Source organism: Falco peregrinus, chromosome 15 (genome assembly GCF_023634155.1).
Source record: "Falco peregrinus isolate bFalPer1 chromosome 15, bFalPer1.pri, whole genome shotgun sequence".
Classification (NCBI taxonomy): Eukaryota; Metazoa; Chordata; class Aves; order Falconiformes; family Falconidae; genus Falco; species Falco peregrinus.
Window position 1 is genome coordinate 382,295 of NC_073735.1, and position 17,639 is coordinate 399,933.

A 17,639-nucleotide genomic window follows, 5' to 3' on the forward strand; every position below is an offset into this window, starting at 1 on the left:
CGCACATCACTCGGGGTACTGCATTCCCACTTCTCATACTTTTTCTTTGATAATTGGACGAATTCAGCTCTGTAACCTTTCTTTTCAAATCTCTGTTCTACTGACTGACCTTTTGTTGAACTCTTCCCATTTTCCTATACATGGGTTCCAGTAAGGGCACCAAACGGTGCAGTATTCCAGGACCTTTCACCGGGAGGTGAACAGCACCACCTCATTTTGCTTTTTGCTTACTTTACTCGCCTTGGTATTGAATTGTTTTATGGCCTTCTCACCTTATTATTTAATTGTTCTCCATTATCCAGGGATTGATATAGTTGGAGCTCAAAGATCTTTGAGAAAGCTGTTAGCAGAATTGGGGGATGGAGAGAAAATACAACTACCACCTTTTTAGTTGTGTTGCTGTCAGGATAGTGCTTGGGTGAGGTAATTTGCTAACACATGCCTTGTTGGGTTTGGAGGTGAAAGTTGGTGGATGAGTCAGTTTAAAAGGAATTGTTGGCAATGAAAGGGAATTTACGTGATCTTTAACCACACTCCGTCCTCTCTGTTGACTAACAGGATATCAGATGAGGATAACAAAAGTAATCTGGACATAGCAGCTCTCTTCCAAGGACCTCAGAACACTCCAAGGACATGGTAAGTATTGTTGTGATGATTCTGTATTTTGGGGATGCAGGGTAGGAAGAGGTGAAGTGATTTTATCACTGACTTGATGGGGAATTAGACAACAGTATACAAAACAGTGAGGTTCAAATTAGAAGTTTTGGGTTGTCAAGCTCCTCACTTGATAGAGCACTGTTCTGGTAATGCCCAAATCATGATGCCTTTGCCCAGCTTTGCTTTCCATATATGTGCCTCACACTGTGAATTTGTACCTTGTCCTCATGTCATTAGAATTCTTTGTTTGTATTATTAAATACTTTTTACTCCACTGAAGACATTTTATTAATTTGTAAACTATTCTCATATGTTATCATATATGCTGTCCATATAGCTGAGATGTAACTTATTTTAAAGGTATTTCCTAAATGATCTCTGTATAGTTTGCCCAGAGTGAAATTATTGATTTGTCTCAAAAAGGTCTTAAGGTTTTATAGTTAATGCTTAAGTCTCTAAACCATCCTCTCTGGCTGAGCATCCTTTCTCCTGTGTGCCTTCTACTTTGAATTGCTAATTCCAATTGGTCACAAAAAAGTAGTAATAGTTTGTCTTTACTCTGCTTTTGCTGTAACTGTGCACCTACCAAAGTCTCTTCTTCCTTTGAACTTGTCTTCGTAATTAAACTCATTCTTCCTTTCTGTTTTCCAGCTTCTCTCTCCAAACTTTTTCTCACTCCATTTCTGCAAGACCTTTTCCTGCAAACCAGGGCCCTGAGAGGATTAGTGAAGGGGGTGCCAATTTATTTAAACCCACCTCAGCATGGTAGCAGCCAATTATTATAAGTTACTGAATTGGTAAATGACCTGTAGCACACAAAAGAAGCTTCAGTCTTCAGGTGTAGTTCAGAGTGGATAAGTGTCTACCTCACAGCTGCTCTGAACTTACCGCCAGTTCTGGCATTTGGTTTGGGTTTGGTGGGGTTTTTTCTGCTTCTGAACCTGTTCACATTGGTAATATGAACGCGCATGCTCAGGACTAAATGGACTGCAGAGACTTGGCCTCTTTAAATATGAGAGCAATTTTCAGGCCTCTTCCAGTTGCACTTATTTCACTGAAAAAAAAAAATCCAAACAACCAAACAAACCCCCCAAACAACCAAAAAACAGAACAAAAGATAAATATGAGGAGCTGTGGAAATGCCTCAGACTTCCTCTGTTTAATTCCTGGTGGTCACAGTGCCAGGTGATGTTGCCATTTATGCTTTCTTCTGTAGTGCCTGGCTTGAATGATCCGAAAGCAGCAAGCTAAGTTAAATGCATGACTGTGATCAAAAGAGAATGACGCCTCTATTTTTTGTGCCAGCCTGCAGGCCCTTAGGTTTGGAATCTGAGTCTTTGAAAACCAAGGTTACTGGACTCTAGTAAATGAAGTGTCCGGATGTTACTGATGATTCATAAAAGCAATTAAAAAAGGAAAGTGCTTTTCCGCTGAGCGTAATGTCTTGGTTTGAAGATATCCTTAAGTGTGTGTGTAATGCTGCAAATAGTGGTCAGTGGGTAGTGACCACTGTGCTAGAGATTATGGATCTGTTTCCAGCATAATGCTTCTTTTCACATGGTTCTGATGATCAAATCCTTTTTTTTTTTCTTTGGTAGTTGAATTTTTCTTATTTAGTTTCTATTTCAGAATAGTTTCCATCTCTTCCTACTTCTTAAATTGGTGAAAAAAATCTGCTGAGGTGGTATATTTTCCGTGGGAGAAACATGTTATTTGCAGCGTAAATATTGAAGATGGCAAATAATTGAAATTTATCAAATATTACCCCCCTCCCCCCCATGCCACCCTCCTGCATTTCAGAGCTGACCTTCCACAAACACAGAACGCCTCATTTGTACAGCTTTCAAAGTGATTTTCAATAAGCAAGACTGAACTCAGTTAAAACATGAGTAGGATTATTGTTGTATACAAAGATCCCTCAGCCCGGCCACATTGCCTAAGCAAGAAGTAGACCCTGAGGCATGCTCTACAAGCTTCTCCCTACATGGCTTTTCAAGCCATCTCCAACCAACCTGTTAGCTGTTAGTGATGGCTACTAGGCTCTGCTGCTGCTGTTCTAGAGCAGCCCTTTCCAGTCTTACTTCCTTCTCCAAGTGGATGCCTCTCGCTTCTCTTGGGGCCTGTGCATATTCCAAAGCTGGGGCTTCAGGTTGCTTTGCCCTCGCTTGGTCAGCCTACGTATATGTGCTAAAGGGAAGCAAAATAGTTTACTGATTTATCATGGATCATTAGATGGAGTAACTATTCTTAAAACATCACCAGTATAGATACAATTATTAGAGGTGTGCTTTTGCTAACATTGCCAGCCCCTACCCTCTTGTACAGTACCCTTGGGTACTAAATAATTACCCATTTTGTGTGGTTATCTAGCTCACTAATTACCCACAAAAATTGGGGTCAGGTGTTAACTGCTTGAAATAAGTATCCTCCAAAGACTTGGTTAAATCGTATAAAGAAATCATGTGTTTGCAACAAAATTTTAAAAGAAAAAAAATCAAACATTTTTTTGGAAGGAAGATAAGGGAACGTGCAAAAGACAATAGATGCAAATTGTTTGGTGTGATGGCAAAATCTTGCCTGCTGCTGGGATGGTGAGGGAATCTGTAGGGAGAGTGAAAGGATCGTTGGCAGATACAGTCTCTCTAATCCAGTCAACTTTTCCCAAAGATTAGATCCTTTAGTACACAGGGTTTGATTCTTCCCCTATCTAGGCTGATGTCAATCAGGATTATGTTGGTATAAATAAGAAAATTTGTATCCGTGATTCCCTGGACCGACTTCACTGCATAATCCCACCTCTTCTCTCACCCAGGGACTTCTGCGTTGCCTCCAATGATCTAATTATGCATTGTATATTTATTTCCATATGTTTATTTTAGTTGTTTCAAACTCTGTATGCATGCAGAATTTCATTCTGAGGCTGCTGCTCCTAAAATGTAGCTTGCTTTGAGTAATAATTTAATTCCTGTGCTCAGGGAGTTACCCCAGTGAGTCAAAGATTTCTAGATAGCCCCACCCTCCCCAACTTCCCGAACACTGCAGTCACTTTCTCTTTGCCAGACCCACACAAGATGTCTAGCTAGCCAAAATCCCAAGAGGCAGCTTCTCCTGCCTTCCCCATTTTAGCCCCAGAAAACTAGGAAATAAAGCCACAGGAGCCCTAAAGCCCTTGAAATAGCCGGCACGTGTAACAGAGGGATAGTTAATAGACTGTCTTCCTAACCTGGTTTCTTGCATCAGTGCTTGCTGTCTTCAATACAAAGGAAACATTTCATCGGGCACTAAGAAGGTGTTTCTGAAAATCCCACTGTGCACCTGTCAGGGTCTTTGGATACCCAGATACCTTTAAGTCCTAAGGATCTGTGCAGTGCGTAGTGTTACAAGGAAACCACCTTCTTTATTTATTTCTGTATTTTGCATTAGGTGCTTCCTCTCCCTTGTAGCGAAGACTACCTTCTCTTCCCATGAGCACATTTGAAGCCTGTGCAGAGTCAGGTATTAGGCATCAACAGCCCCACCTCCCATTTCCATTGCTCAGGCAAGTGTGGGGTCTCAGGTAAGGCCCCACTCGGCTAGGTGTGTGCTGTCTTTTCAGGGGCATACCTGCACTCCGCATTGTGTACTGCATCTCTGGGGAATGCAGGGATCAGCCCAGTAAAGCACAATGCAGATTTAGTCGTCATCTTTGTCTTCCCCCCCACTCCTCTGCTCCCCGCTGATGTTAACTGTCTGTATTATTATTTATTGTTATCAAGGGATTTGGTTTGATCAATGAAGTGTATATGCGTCTGACGGACATTCGGAGAGGAAATGCTTGGAGAATGAGTAACATGTCTGCAGCAGAGGGTGTGTGTGAGGGAGAGAGAGGGAGCATCGGTACTAGAAACATTGACTGATGAGTTCATTTTAAAATCCAAGGGCATATAGCTGGTAAATTAGCACATATTGCAAATATAGTCTGGTGTGAGAGGCAGCAGTGCTGCCATTGAGCGGGGCGGGGTGGGGGGTGGAGGGTGTCGAGGAGAGGAGATTGTCAGCTCTAAAGTCATCACGGGCATGAGCCAGGCTGTCTGCCTGCCTCAATGCAGACGTGGGGCGTGCGATTTCCACGGGCGGCTGCGGGCTGCAGTGTGGCGGAGGGGGGGAGCGGGGGAAACCGAGATAGCAGCGGTGGATTTTATTGTTTTAAAATCCAGATCCAGCCAGAGGGATGCTAGGCGAAGGGCTGCAGTCCCGCCACTCCCCGCCTCATCCCCTTCTCTCTCACCCCCCCCCCCCCCCGCACCCCCTGAGGAGGGCAGCGTGGGGCGGGAGCGGGTGCCCGGCTGCCCGGGAGGGTCCCGGGGCTGGGCGCAGCGACAGGGGCTGCCCGGCGGCGGGACAGGCTGCGGCACCGGCACCGGGACGGGGCAGCCGCGCCGGAGATGCGCCGGCGGCCGCGGCGGCGGGTTTTTCCCGGGAGCTTAAGAGCTTATTGAGGAGGGGTGAGCGGGGCCGGTGTGTGTGTGCGAGGCTGGCGGCGGGGGGAGCGAGTCCTTATTCTGTTAAAGATTTAAGTAGGCATGCAAGGAATCTCTAGGATAGTTGGCAAAGGGCGAGGGTGGGGAGGGGGGGGAAGGATCCAAAAGAGTCTGTAACCAGACACTGAAGCTTTCCAGGAGTGAGAGTGTGTGAGAGAGACGGAGACAGAGCGAGAGGAAGAGAGGGGGCAGTGTGGTCTAGTACATTTTCATCTGGTCGTTGATTTGAGCCTGATGCTTGCTGTCCCTCAACAGCCTCCCTTGCCTGTATTTTTTCTTTCCCCCTCTCCTTTCCCTTCTACTTCATCGAAGCCTAGGGGAGCCAGTAAAGATTAAATGTGCTTTCTAAAAGGCAGCCACTTCATGCAGCTATGTCTACTCCCCCCCCCCCAGCTACCCCCCCACTCCCCCTATTTGAAATAAAAAAAAAAAAAACAAAAAAAAAAAAACCGGAGAGAGGGGGAGACAGAGAGGGGGAGAAGGAAGGAGGAGGAAGAGGAGGACTATAGTTTAATGATGTCGGGACTGGCTGATCCATGAAGGAGGAAAAAAAAAAAAAAACCACACCAAAAAAAAAAACCAAACCAAAAAATTGAGATCCTGGACGAGGAAGGACTTTGGTGAATGGGCTCAGACTCCTGAGGTGAGAAAAGGACGGGGAGTGAATGATGATGATTCCATAATGGTGCCTGTTACCGCTGCCCCCGGCCGTGCGGTGGCGGGGAGCGCCGGGGCACGGAGCCGGGCTGGCCCGGCGTGCGGGGCCGGGGCCGGGGGGGACCCGCTTTCGGCGGCGGGCGAGCAGCGGCGGATATTTTGCATTTTTAAACTCGGGCCCTCCGGTACGTTTCGGCTTCTCCCCGCTTATGCCGGTGGGCCTAAGCCGTTCCAGAGATGGGTGGAGGGTGCAGATCCGTATTATTTATTTGGGCGGGGGGGGGGGGGGTGTGGGGGTGGAAGAGGGAGGAAAGGGAGGGAGGGAAGGAAGGGGAAAAGAGCGGAGAAGGAGGTGGCAAGCTGGGGACGAAATGGTGCTCTCGGTTATGGCCGGCGTAAATTTCCATTGGCTGGGGTTGCACAAGGTGCTTGGAGAGGAGTCGGTGCAGGATGGAGTCCCTTTTGTGTGTGTGTGTGTGTGTGTGTGTGCGCGCACGGTGCTCGCGGACCCTTCTCTCCCGGGGAAGCGGGTTTTTCTCCAGGTTTTCCTTCGGAAGCGCTGCCCGCGGCTGGCAGGGGAGGGTGGCCGTGGCTGCGGCGGCGCTGCCCGCGCCCTCCCTCCCCGCTGACAGTCTGGGGCTGGCTCTGGCACCGGGCTGGCCCTGGCTCCGGCCGCCCCCAGCTGATGCTGTAGTTAGGAGCGGGCCGCTGCTTGCAGACCCCCCCACCCCCCCACCCTCCCCAGCCCCTTCTCTTAATAATAATAATAATAATAATAATAACAACAATAACAGCAGCAGCATTGGAGGGTGCGCGGAGGGAGGAGGGCGGCAAGCGAGGAGCTGCGGAGGAATTTGGTTCCTTTTCCTTTTCCCCCTTTTCTTTTCCTTGATATATTCCCTTAAAAAAAAAAAAAAAAAAAAAAAAAAAAAAAAAAAAAAGATGTTTTAAAAATGCAAGCGGCTTGCCCAGCTGCACACACCCACCCTCGCCTCCCTCCCCCGGCTTGCGCACACCGCACGCTCGCACTCGCTCGCTCGCCCGCGCTCGCTCGGGTGTCAAAACCCGCCGGGCACCCAGCCTGGTCCGGGCACTGCCCCTGCCCCTGCCCCGAGCCCGCCCGGGGGTCCGCCCGCCCCTCGCCTCCCCGCCGCCGGGCTTTTCCCCCCCTGCTCTTGGCGCTGAAGATCGGAGCCTCCCCCGCTTCCAAATGGTGAGTTTCTACCTGATTTTCTTGCAACTCGGGGTTTTTCTCCATCCCTGCCGGCCGCGGGGCTGGCGGAGGGGGCGGGGAGGCAGCGCCTTTATGCTGCTGCATGCTTTGTGCCAGGCGGCTGGAGGGAGAGCCTGCATATTCCTGCTCTTATTTCTGCATTCCTTTTCGTTGAAACAATGAAAATAATTCCGTCACTGCCCCAAACTTCCCTTTCTTTCCTCCTCTTCGTTATTTAAACGCGGAGACTTTTCATGTATTTGTCGCAAGCGACCTTGTTGGAAGCTGTAAGGAACCTGCCGCGCCTTGTCATTTTTGTATAAACGATTAAAAATGGAATGTATTCTCTCAACAGAGGGTCCTTAGAGAAGCTCTTTCCTTCCACCTGTGTGTCCTGTTTTGTAATCTTGATCCATGAATTGAACTTGCCTGCTATTCTTTTCCTCTTTCTCCTTTTTATCTTTTATTTTTGATCCCTGTTTTTTGCAAGAAATAGTTTGTTGCGCCCCTCTCAATCCCTGAGACCCTAACTTGTGATGTTTAGCTTTTAAATCCACGGGTTAGGCTCTTGGGAGCTGTGAGTTGTGCTTTGACATCTTTATTTTATAAATATATCATATATATATGTATATGTGTGTGCGCGCGTGTGTGTATATATATATAGACATATACACACACATACAACAGTGTTTAGTAGACCTTTTAAGGGAAAAACGTGCATCCTCTGTAGGGTTGATCGGCTAATAGTAGGGCGGTGGTTATGGCCATATACTGTAAAAATATCTCAAATTAAAACTAGCGTTTGTACAGCAGATTTGTGTGTGTGTATATTCAAGCTATAATTTTACAGCTGATACAGATATGGGGGTGTATGTGTGTACACATATAGTGATATTATATATGCGTGTGTAGATAAGATATACACGATATGGATGCATGTAATATAGCTATTGAGGTGTGTGTATAGATACACATATGGATGATATGTGTGTATGAATATGTATGTAGGCAAATAAAACCCTAGATATGTATATATATTTACATATGTAGGTATATTAATAGACATGCCAGTGTTTTCATATTGAGAGAGATTTGCCTTGCTGCAGGCCACTGCATATAGCATCTCTCTTCCCCCCCCCCCCCCCCCCCCCCCCTTTTTTTTCCCCCCTTCCCTCCCTTCTTGAGAGCAACACAGAGTACCCTGAGAGCGTAACAGTAACAGCTCGGTACATTCGTGCTTGACCTCAGCTGAAATCCCAGCATGCCTCATGCTTCCAAGTTTAAAACTGAACGATTAATCTTAGAAATGTGCTCTATGGACACACACACACACACACACACACACACACACACACAAAAGGGAAAAAACCCCCAACAGTGAAAAAGCCAGGAGACCGGTTGGATCTTATGGATCGTTAGGTCAAAAATAAACTAAATAATAAAATGGTTGTGTGTACTAATGGTTGGAAACTACTAAAAAGAAATTCTGAGCCAATGGTGAAGTTTTGTCTTAGTCTTTTTCTAGAACTTAAAACTTTCCTGCTTTTCCAGTCAAAAAAATATGTAAATGACAAATCAGAAATGTTAAAAATGTTTGCTGCTGCTGTTTTTCTTTATTAGATTTTTACATTGCTGTAAAATTAATTTTGATTGGTACTGTATTTCTTATCTCTGTTTTGCGAGGCAATTTATAATGAAGTTACTGTACCTTGTTATGGCACCGATTTACTGTTTGATATTTGAATGCAAATGCTTTAACTTAAACCACAATGCACCAAAAATTAATTGATGGTGTAACATTTTGGTATTTGGTAGCTCAGGGTATGTTTGATGGTTTCCATTGTTTAATAGTTATCAAACTGGAAAAGGTTGCTTGTTCGATATTTTTTTTTAAGCTTTTTAATGACACTGTAATTTCATTGAGTATTTTACCTCTATGGAAAAAAAAATGCCAGCAAAGCCTTTCACTTCTGAATTTGTGTGTTTTTCCAAACGTCTTCTAATTTCAAAGTGAGAAACTTATTCTGCGTTGCGTTTATTTTCTGTTTACCTGTTCGGCGTTGTAAATCAGGATAGGATACGGTAGTACCCGGCCACCTTTGTCCAGCTATTCCCCCCACCTCAGAGACGGGCAAAAAGTAGTTTTTTCCCTTCTGAAGCTGTTTTTAATCGCTGTTGTTGTTGTTTCCCCCCCCCCCCCCCCCCCCAGCTTGGGGGGAAGGGGCGAGCGCTTTTGTCTGCCCCGGGCTCGCAGCCGCCTGCGGTGCCCGTCCCCGCATCCCCGCCGGCTGGCACCGCGCTGCGCCCTTGCCGGAGGGGGGTCACCGGGGAGCCCCCCGGCGCGGCCGCGCCCGCACCCCTCCGCGGAGCCCCTCCCTCCCCGGCGGCTGCAGCACCGCTATTGTCTCCGCGCTGCGCGGTGCGGAGCGGAGCCAGGCGGGAGTTGCGCGGGGCTGCGGCAAAACAAGGCGGGGGGGGGGAGGGGGCGCTGGCGGCCGGCCCTGCGGCTGCGGGGGCAGGGCCCGCTCCCCTCCCCGCCGGGCGCGCAGCGCTCCGCTCCGGCGCAGCGAAGAGCATAATTGGGAGCGGGTTCAATCACTACCAGTCTAGACTCGCCCAGACACATCAATTAGCGGCGCTGGCGTTTTAAAGGCGCAGCGCGGCTGGAAGCAGCCCGGGCCGCGGGAGCCGCAGCGCGGCGAGCGAGCGGAATAAAACCCAACGCAATGAAAAACAGTTGGCAGGGATTAAAATAAGGAGGAAGCCCGAAAACTAGGCTCCCCCACTTTCCATTTCCAGTGGAAAAGGCGAGGTTCTTGCGAGAAGAAAACGTGGGAATAGGAGCTGAAGCACAGCGTAAGGCATCCCGCAGCCCGCCGGCGCGGGGCTTCGCGGCCGGGCCGCTGCCCGCCGGCCGAGGGGGCGTCAGCCCCACCGAACCTCGGCGCCTTATCAATACCCCCTTGGAACAACTTCTTTGCAAGCAAATGTAAATCAGTGCGGAACTACTCCTGCAACGGTTTTTACCTTCTGCAGACAAAAGAAGGGATGTTGAGTTTTGGGTTTATTTTTGCTTTATATATATACAGACAAATTATATTTTATATATATATGTATTTATCTATATATATTTAATATATATATAGCTACAAGGCTACCTTGTCTTAGTATTACACAGTTTCTTCAGTGACAATTTCATCAGTCTCTGTAGTTGCACGTTTTCACTGGAATAAAAGGAAGCTGTGGACAAAAAGACAGTTTTTTATCTTAAGAGGGAAATGGAAGAGAAAATAAACCTTAGGTGTTAATTTAATTAACAAATAGAATAAGTAAACTGGGCTTAGTAAGGATTGAAGATCTTATTCAGCCACTAAGAAAAATACCAGACTGGGACTAGTTTCAATTAAAAGTATTTCTAATATGCTACCATGACATCTAATATAACACGTTCCCAAGTACTCTGTGCAATACGTGATGCAAATAATTAAAAAGGAGAAAGATAGACAAAGCCAGGTATATTTTTTCTTGAGTAGTGCTTTTTTAAAAAAAATCACGCAAATTTTGAAAAACTCTAGTGTCTAGAAGTTCTGTCTGGGCAGTCGCTGTAGCATTTGGCTCTGTGACTTTGACCTTGTTGCAGCTTAGTTGGAACTTGCTTTCCCAGGTTGAAAGGCATGGGGTTTGGTGGCAGCAAAAGGTAAAAAAGGTCCAAGGCATTCTGCAGTTTCCCATTGTTGCTCTTTTATTTCAAGGGTTTTAACGGTACCTAAAGTTGCATAGTACTGCAGCTCAGAAAATGGAGAATACTTGTACTATCTGTCTTTCCTGAATAATTTCCAATTACTAATTGGGCCAGATACCAAATTATAGTTGAGATACTACGTAGTGGCTAGTACTGATTTGACTGATTAATTTCTAATCAATTTCTGAATCAAAACTTCATTCGTGTTATAAATCCTGGATATTAAAATGCAACTTAAGTTGAAATCTGATTGCAGCCTCTTCACAAAGTCGTATGAACTCAGTCAAAATGCTAGTTGAAAATGGCATAATATACCTCTTTTTTTCTGTTGAATTTGTTAGCTTCTAATTTCTCTGCAATGAAGTCCTTGGCCATACTTCAGCACTTTAAAGCAATGAAGCGTTTATTCATAGTATGTTTGTGCAGCAGCCTGATAATCATAGAAGGCACTGTAGTACCCAGAGTATAAGGTAAATGTTAATCTGCACCTCTAACCCCTGTCAAATGATTTTGACTGTTTTAGTGGCCACTTCCCTTTCATGCTACCCTGATTTTGTTCACTTTTCTGTGAGTGAGGTGGAATGCAGCCACACAGTTAAGAAGTTCAAAATGCGGGCTTGTGAAAGGTGCAAGTTTCCCAGTGTCTGTGTGCAGCTCTGCACAAGGCTGGTGCGCACGGTGCTTGGAAGAGGAGCCTCTCTGCCAACTGTACCGCATTCTTGCTGCCCTGCCTTTTTCCCAGGGCTCAGAAGGAAAGAGCATCCCAGTTCTTCTTCACTCTAGGGAACACACACATTGTTTCAATAATCCAGGCAATAAATGCTAATTAGTAATGCTTAAGGACCCTACCAGTCAGAGTAATTATCATAATTTACCTCTTCCTTGTTAAAAACATTCCTTGCTGATTTAAAATTTTTTGAAGAGATAGTTTCTTTCCTCTTCCCCTGGAAAGCATTCCTTGTTACATTAGCAACGAGCGCATGGGTCTGCTGTAGCACTGGAAAACATTTCACATATTGCGTGGGGAACCGGAGCTGGAGATAAACACATGTAAAGGTTTTCCCACACATAAAAAAACATTTTAAAACTGATATTTTTTCCTTTGCCTTCCTTCTCTGCTCCCCCTGCTTTCCCCAGCACCACCAAAAACCACTTACAGAGGGAGAACAAAGGAAATTGCTAACTATAAAGGGATCATTAAGTATGAACAGCAACAGCAAGATAGTGTGATATGACAACATATTTTGTTGCACAAAAGTAGAGATAATTAAATAATTCAGTGGTATTCTTAACTAATTAGCACAAAGATCTTTCGGAAGCCATCGGGAAAATGGAAATCATCAAATCTAATAATATGCTACATTTCCCAAAGACACTGTGTTTTCCAGTGTTGCTACTGCTTCACCACCTGATACAGTGACACAAAAGGTTACAAGTAGTTGCACATTTATTTGGGCTGTTTCTCAAGATAATCTTTTCTGCATAAGGTGATTAAGTATTTGAAGGAAATCAATATGTATAGCTGGAATTTTCAGTGTTAGTCGATAGTAGAGAAAAAGATCATAGCTTCAGAAAAGCCAGATCTATTATTATAAGTGATCCATTAAAAAGATTAAATTATCAGCTCAGAGCCATTCTTGGGTTGACTGTGATGGGCCTGACTCATTTTGATTTGGAGTTGGTGAATGAATGCTGGAGTCCAAGATCTTTTTATAGAGTTAATTGGGGACCTAGACTGCCTGTTTTCAGCTTTTCTTGACATTGAGAAGTGTGTGGCAGAGTCTGGGAGAAGTCTGGGACCTCTGGTTTAATGTGGGCTCTAATTTCAAGGCCAGAGCATTGTCTCATTTGCCAGTGGTACAAACTGGGAAGAGCTCCATTCTCATCAGTGGAGTTCTTTCCAGTCTTTGGTAGGACGACTATAACTATCATGCCATGCAAACACTTTCTTCTCTAGATGCATGAGGTTTTTAGCTGGAATCAGTGGCTGTATGTATCCATGAGCACAATCCAGGCCAGGTTAGCCATCTACAGATCCTATACAGGGGAATGGGCTGCATGGACAAGTACCTGCAGGGCATTGATACTGCCACTGAAAAACTGCTAGGCATGTTCTTAGTAATTAGGTGCATCAAATATTACTCAGAATATCTCATTATACTCTTTTGATCTAAATGTATCCACAAGTTCATGTGACACATTTACAAACTGTAATTTACTGCCTCTATGTTTGATGTATTTAAGGTTACTTTTTCCTCTGCCAAACAAAGGGTTGTCTGAAAATTTGACTTTACCAGTCATTTAAACATTTTCTGTTTCAAGTAAAATGTCAGTGTGCAGCTCACCCTTTAAATAATGGAAGGGCGTGTGCATCAGTCTTTTAGGTACAGCACTAGTTCTTGCTTTTACTCTGAGCCCAAACTGAACTTTACTCCTGCGTTACAGTTATGGTGCAGGTTGACTCCATGGACTACCCAGAAAAGTAATGCTGTGGGGTAAGATGCTCTGGTTTGTAATTAATGCATGGAAGGTAGAACTTGGAGGCTCATCCTGAAATCGCACGGTGCCTAAGATAGCAGTGTCCCTAGTACATGGAAAGAGACTTTTCCTTCCTCAAAAGAGATGGAGGCTGATTTATACAAGATAGATGAAGGGAACACGAGGGGAAAAGGCACCTAAAAGTGATTTGCCCAAGGAAGCACAGCACACCATTAGCAAAGCAATAATGCATGTCTCCTGGTTTACAGGGCTGCTATACACGTGTACATTCTTCCTCAGTGGAACTTTCCAGGTTGTGAATAAGGTTACTGATATACCAGGAGACCCTCTTGTGTACCTCCAGATGTAATCATGAAAGAGTGTGTTACTTCTGTAAGCAAGTCATGCATTTATTCTCTTTCATTTTTGTGTCATTCACCCAATGCTGTATTTGCTATACAAGGCCACTACAACCCATTAAAAAAAAAGATATTTTTCAAGATGAAAGATGAGTCTCTGATTTACATGGTAGTCAAAGTGACTGTGGAAGGCTGAGACTACTGCAGTCATTTTTATTTAACAGCTCTTCCCACAGTGTAGTCAATGAATCTCTAATCTCCTGAACTGAAACATCTGACACTTACAGAATCATTTATTTGCTGGCCCTTGTGTCCGTGATCGACTGTGTCGTGCTCACAGAGCTCCACCCATAGCAGTGTCTTTTAGGTGGGCTGATGGTACATTGGATATAAATTATATGTTCTTTAAGGGGAGGTGGGGGATGGGGCAGGTGGGATAAAAGGATGAGTATAGGCTTTACTGTGCAATATGTGCTTCTCATGCTGTCCTTGAAGTAAGGGGTAGTATCCAGCAGCAACTGTTGAAGGATGGCTTGGGCTTCTGAGAAGCAAGGAGTAGAAATTTAATTTGTGCTGCTGACTCTCAGACCATGGCTACTCATGACAAAGAGCCAGCATGCTGGCCGAAACTTGGTGCTATTTGCTGTTGTATGCCTTTGGAAGACGGGACAGAAGGGGTGCCCTTTGGTGTCCTGTGTGGCAAAGAGGAGGATAAGCTACGTCAGCTCCTGAGAGAAGTCTCCGAACAGCTCCCTCTGGCTACTACAAGAAGCTGAACGGATGGCTTCTGTTCCCTGGAAGCTGTGTCTGATGATCACAGGCCATTAGGTACTTCTCACTTGACTGCCCTGCTGGTAACTCCACTTTTAAGATGAATTATGCAAGGAATCCTGTGAAGCATCAGACATTCAGGAGCTGAGGATTAGGAAGAGCCCTCTCTCAGTGTTGAACTCATTTCTGGATAAAAATCTGAGACTCACCTGGATTCCAGCTTCTCCGGAAAGGACAAAAAGTGAAAAGGAGCCAAAAATAATCAGTGGACTTTGGTTTTCCTGTGCATGTGTGCTTGTATCATGTCTGAACTTGCAAAGAATATACTTTTTTATTCACAAGGAATCCAGTAAATGGTGAATCTGTAAATCAGCTACTTGAAGTGTGTTTGTCTCATTTGATCACCCCTTTCTCCCCTTTCCCCCAGGGTATCCCCTTGCTTTTAGAGCACCTCACTGCCCTTGAGGATGGAGTGGTTGGGACTGGGTTCTTCCTGGGTCTTGCTGGGGGAAGAATACCATCTTGGGAAGAGGGTTGGTGGGCTCGTGGAGCACCTCACACAGAGACTGATCAAAATTTGCCTTCAGATCTTTTCTTTGGTTGTGTTTTCACTTCATGAATATCTGGCAAGGTAACGTGATTTAAGGGATGTGTTGCTTCTCAGTGTTGAGGGCCCAAATACACTAAAATCTCATGAAATCTGTATTTCTCTCTCCTATGTTTCACAGGTAATTCAGAAAAACCAGTACAGCTATGGCATAATTCCTGTTCTCCTTCATTCCCCCTTTGATCCTTTTCATGTGATCTAACATCCAATGTACAGTTTTGGGGTGTAATGTGGATTTTGAAAGATGCTGAAACATAATTGCAGGAGGAGGGATGCCCTGGTTTTGAATTAGCAGTATTCTGCTTGCTGTCTTTATGTCAGCATTCAGTTCCTTTTGGAATATATGAATAGGAAAGTTACAAATAGTGATCAAAACCCAGTAAAATAATATGACTTTCTGGCATGTAATATTTTTCTGATTCTGGTATGGTAAAAAATTATGATTTTTTGCCAAAAGTATTCAATAAGAATTTTAAATCCCCATATTCCTCAGGCACCCAAATGCTTCTTTTTTTATATAATCACAGCATACAAACTGGCATTGCAAAGGCAAATAAAATTGCTCCAGTTTTTTTCCTTACTGCCTGTTTCAGGAAGAACTTTCCCCAGATTCCAGCCCCAAAGAAGCACAAGCCTCTATCTAGTGCACTTGCATGGAGGACCCTGTGTTAGGTCACGTGTGTAGTTGGTGCACATTTACTGGGAGCTGGAGATGGGCAAAAAGAGAGTGCAGTGGCAGAACCAAAACTTAAATTAGTACTTCTCCTGAGGGAGCTCTCCAGGTCCCAGTGTGAAACTGCAGTGGGACAGTGCGGGAGGTGTGTTTCCACATTTATCTTTTCAGTTGAGATACAAGACCCAAGGTCTTTTCTGTTGTTCAGGGAGAGATGTCCAGGGAGAAGTTACATTCCTTTGGCACATGGTATGTGAAACCTTACCTTATTTCCCCCCTCCGTCTTTAAAGGAAAAAAAAAAAAGAAAAAAGATCCTATTTTGGTTTCAATACCCAAAAGAGACAACACTGTTGGAACTATCTCCTCACTTCAGAAAAAAAAAAAAAGACAAAATATTCTGGGATGTGTTTGATCCTCTCTGGGTTGGAATGTATCTGTCTGTTGGAAAACAGCACAGAGCTTAATGTTATAAAACGTAGGGAGCAATATACGAGTGTGTTTTGTTCACATGTGATCGTACCTCATTATTTAGTAAATGCATCACCTCTACAGCAAGTTCCATCTGTGGATCTCAAGGCACTTTCTGCAGACAGCTGAATTAACTCTTACAAGTCCCTTTGTGAGGTGGGTATGGAAATGTTCCTAGTTCTTATTCACATGAGAGCAAACCACAGGCAAAGAATCAAGTCCCTTATTTTCAATATTTTTAACCTCTGTGTCCTCCTTTCCACACTTCCATTTTCCTTATATCATAAAGTAAGACTGTTCATTTTCAACCCAACTATTGAAAAAATATATCAAGCACAGTAGAATCAAATGTAATCTTGATTTTTTGCTTTGGGGTTTTTTGTGTTGTTTTTTTTTTGTTGCGGGTTTTTTGTTGCTGGGTTTGGGGTTTGGGTTGGTTTTGGTTTTGTGTGTGTGTGTGTTTTGTTTTGTTTTGTTTTTTTCCTCTGGGACAAGGGAGGGGAGACTGGCTTTCAATATGGAGGGTTTACGTTACAGAAGGCCGGAGATCTGTTATTCTACACAGAGCTTGCTGGGTGGGGAGTTGCTTAGCACCTCTGAAAATCAGCCTAACCTGAAAGCACTGATTAGAAAGTTTGGCTTAAGCGTTTTGCCTGGGATGGCAGAGCTGATAATTGGATTTTGCTCTTCTGAGATCCAGTTCATTACTACAGCTATAAATCACAGTGCCTGCAACCACTTGTCTAATGCACCCTTAGTTTTGAAATGTTTCCTTTACAGCCTTTTCCATCTGTGCTTTGAAGACACCTCAAATATAGGTAACACAGCAGCGGGGGGATAAAGCTGTGCCTTCAGCAGCTCTTAGTGCAGTGCACTGGAGCTTGTTGACTCCTACCCAGCATTATCTCCTTCCATAAAGCAGTTTTGGATGTTCAGAGTTGAGTGTGCTACATTTGGCAGATTCAATAGCTTTTACACCTGTAAGGATTTTTACATCCTGGTCAGGGAAGCTACTTTCTTATGTTTATTGGGTCGTATTAGGCTAATTTCAACACAAACTCCCTAATCATCTGAACAATTTGCTTGCTGTTCAGCTTGAGTCTTTGGACAAAGAGATTTGCTCTCCACAGTGAGAAGCTCAGGCACAGGATGGGGACCCGCAGCCTCTGAGACTGCCTCTGCAGTCTCCATCTACACCACCTTCAGCATCTGAACTCAAGCTTGGGTTTAAGCTTGTGAGGCCCCGTGAACTGAACTATGTGCCAGGTTCAGATGGATCTGCAATGCCAATTAGATCCCATTATATGGGTAGTATCTGAGGTTATGATTTTGCAAAGAAAAAAAAGGTTCCTGTGTTAACTCACATTCGCTTGAATAAGACAAGTCAGTAGGAGAGGTGCACGTACATATAAATCTTTGCTAAATCAAGACTTTAACTTCTTCAGATGTTAAGTTTGTTTTGACCTCAAGACTAAAAGGCTCCTATCTGCACA

The 17,639-nt window shown here is 44.6% G+C and overlaps 1 long non-coding RNA gene across 5 annotated transcripts in view; it reads left to right on the forward strand.

The window, feature by feature from the left end:
- Nucleotides 1-14,769, forward strand: part of LOC114013749 (uncharacterized) — a 93,892-nt gene extending 79,123 nt beyond the window's left edge. For all 5 annotated transcript variants that reach the window (XR_003556917.2, XR_003556914.2, XR_008749883.1 and 2 more), the window contains one exon: nt 559-14,769. This is a non-coding gene — a long non-coding RNA (uncharacterized LOC114013749). The remainder of the gene's footprint in view (nt 1-558) is intronic.
- The last annotated feature ends 2,870 nt before the right edge of the window (nt 14,770-17,639 follow it).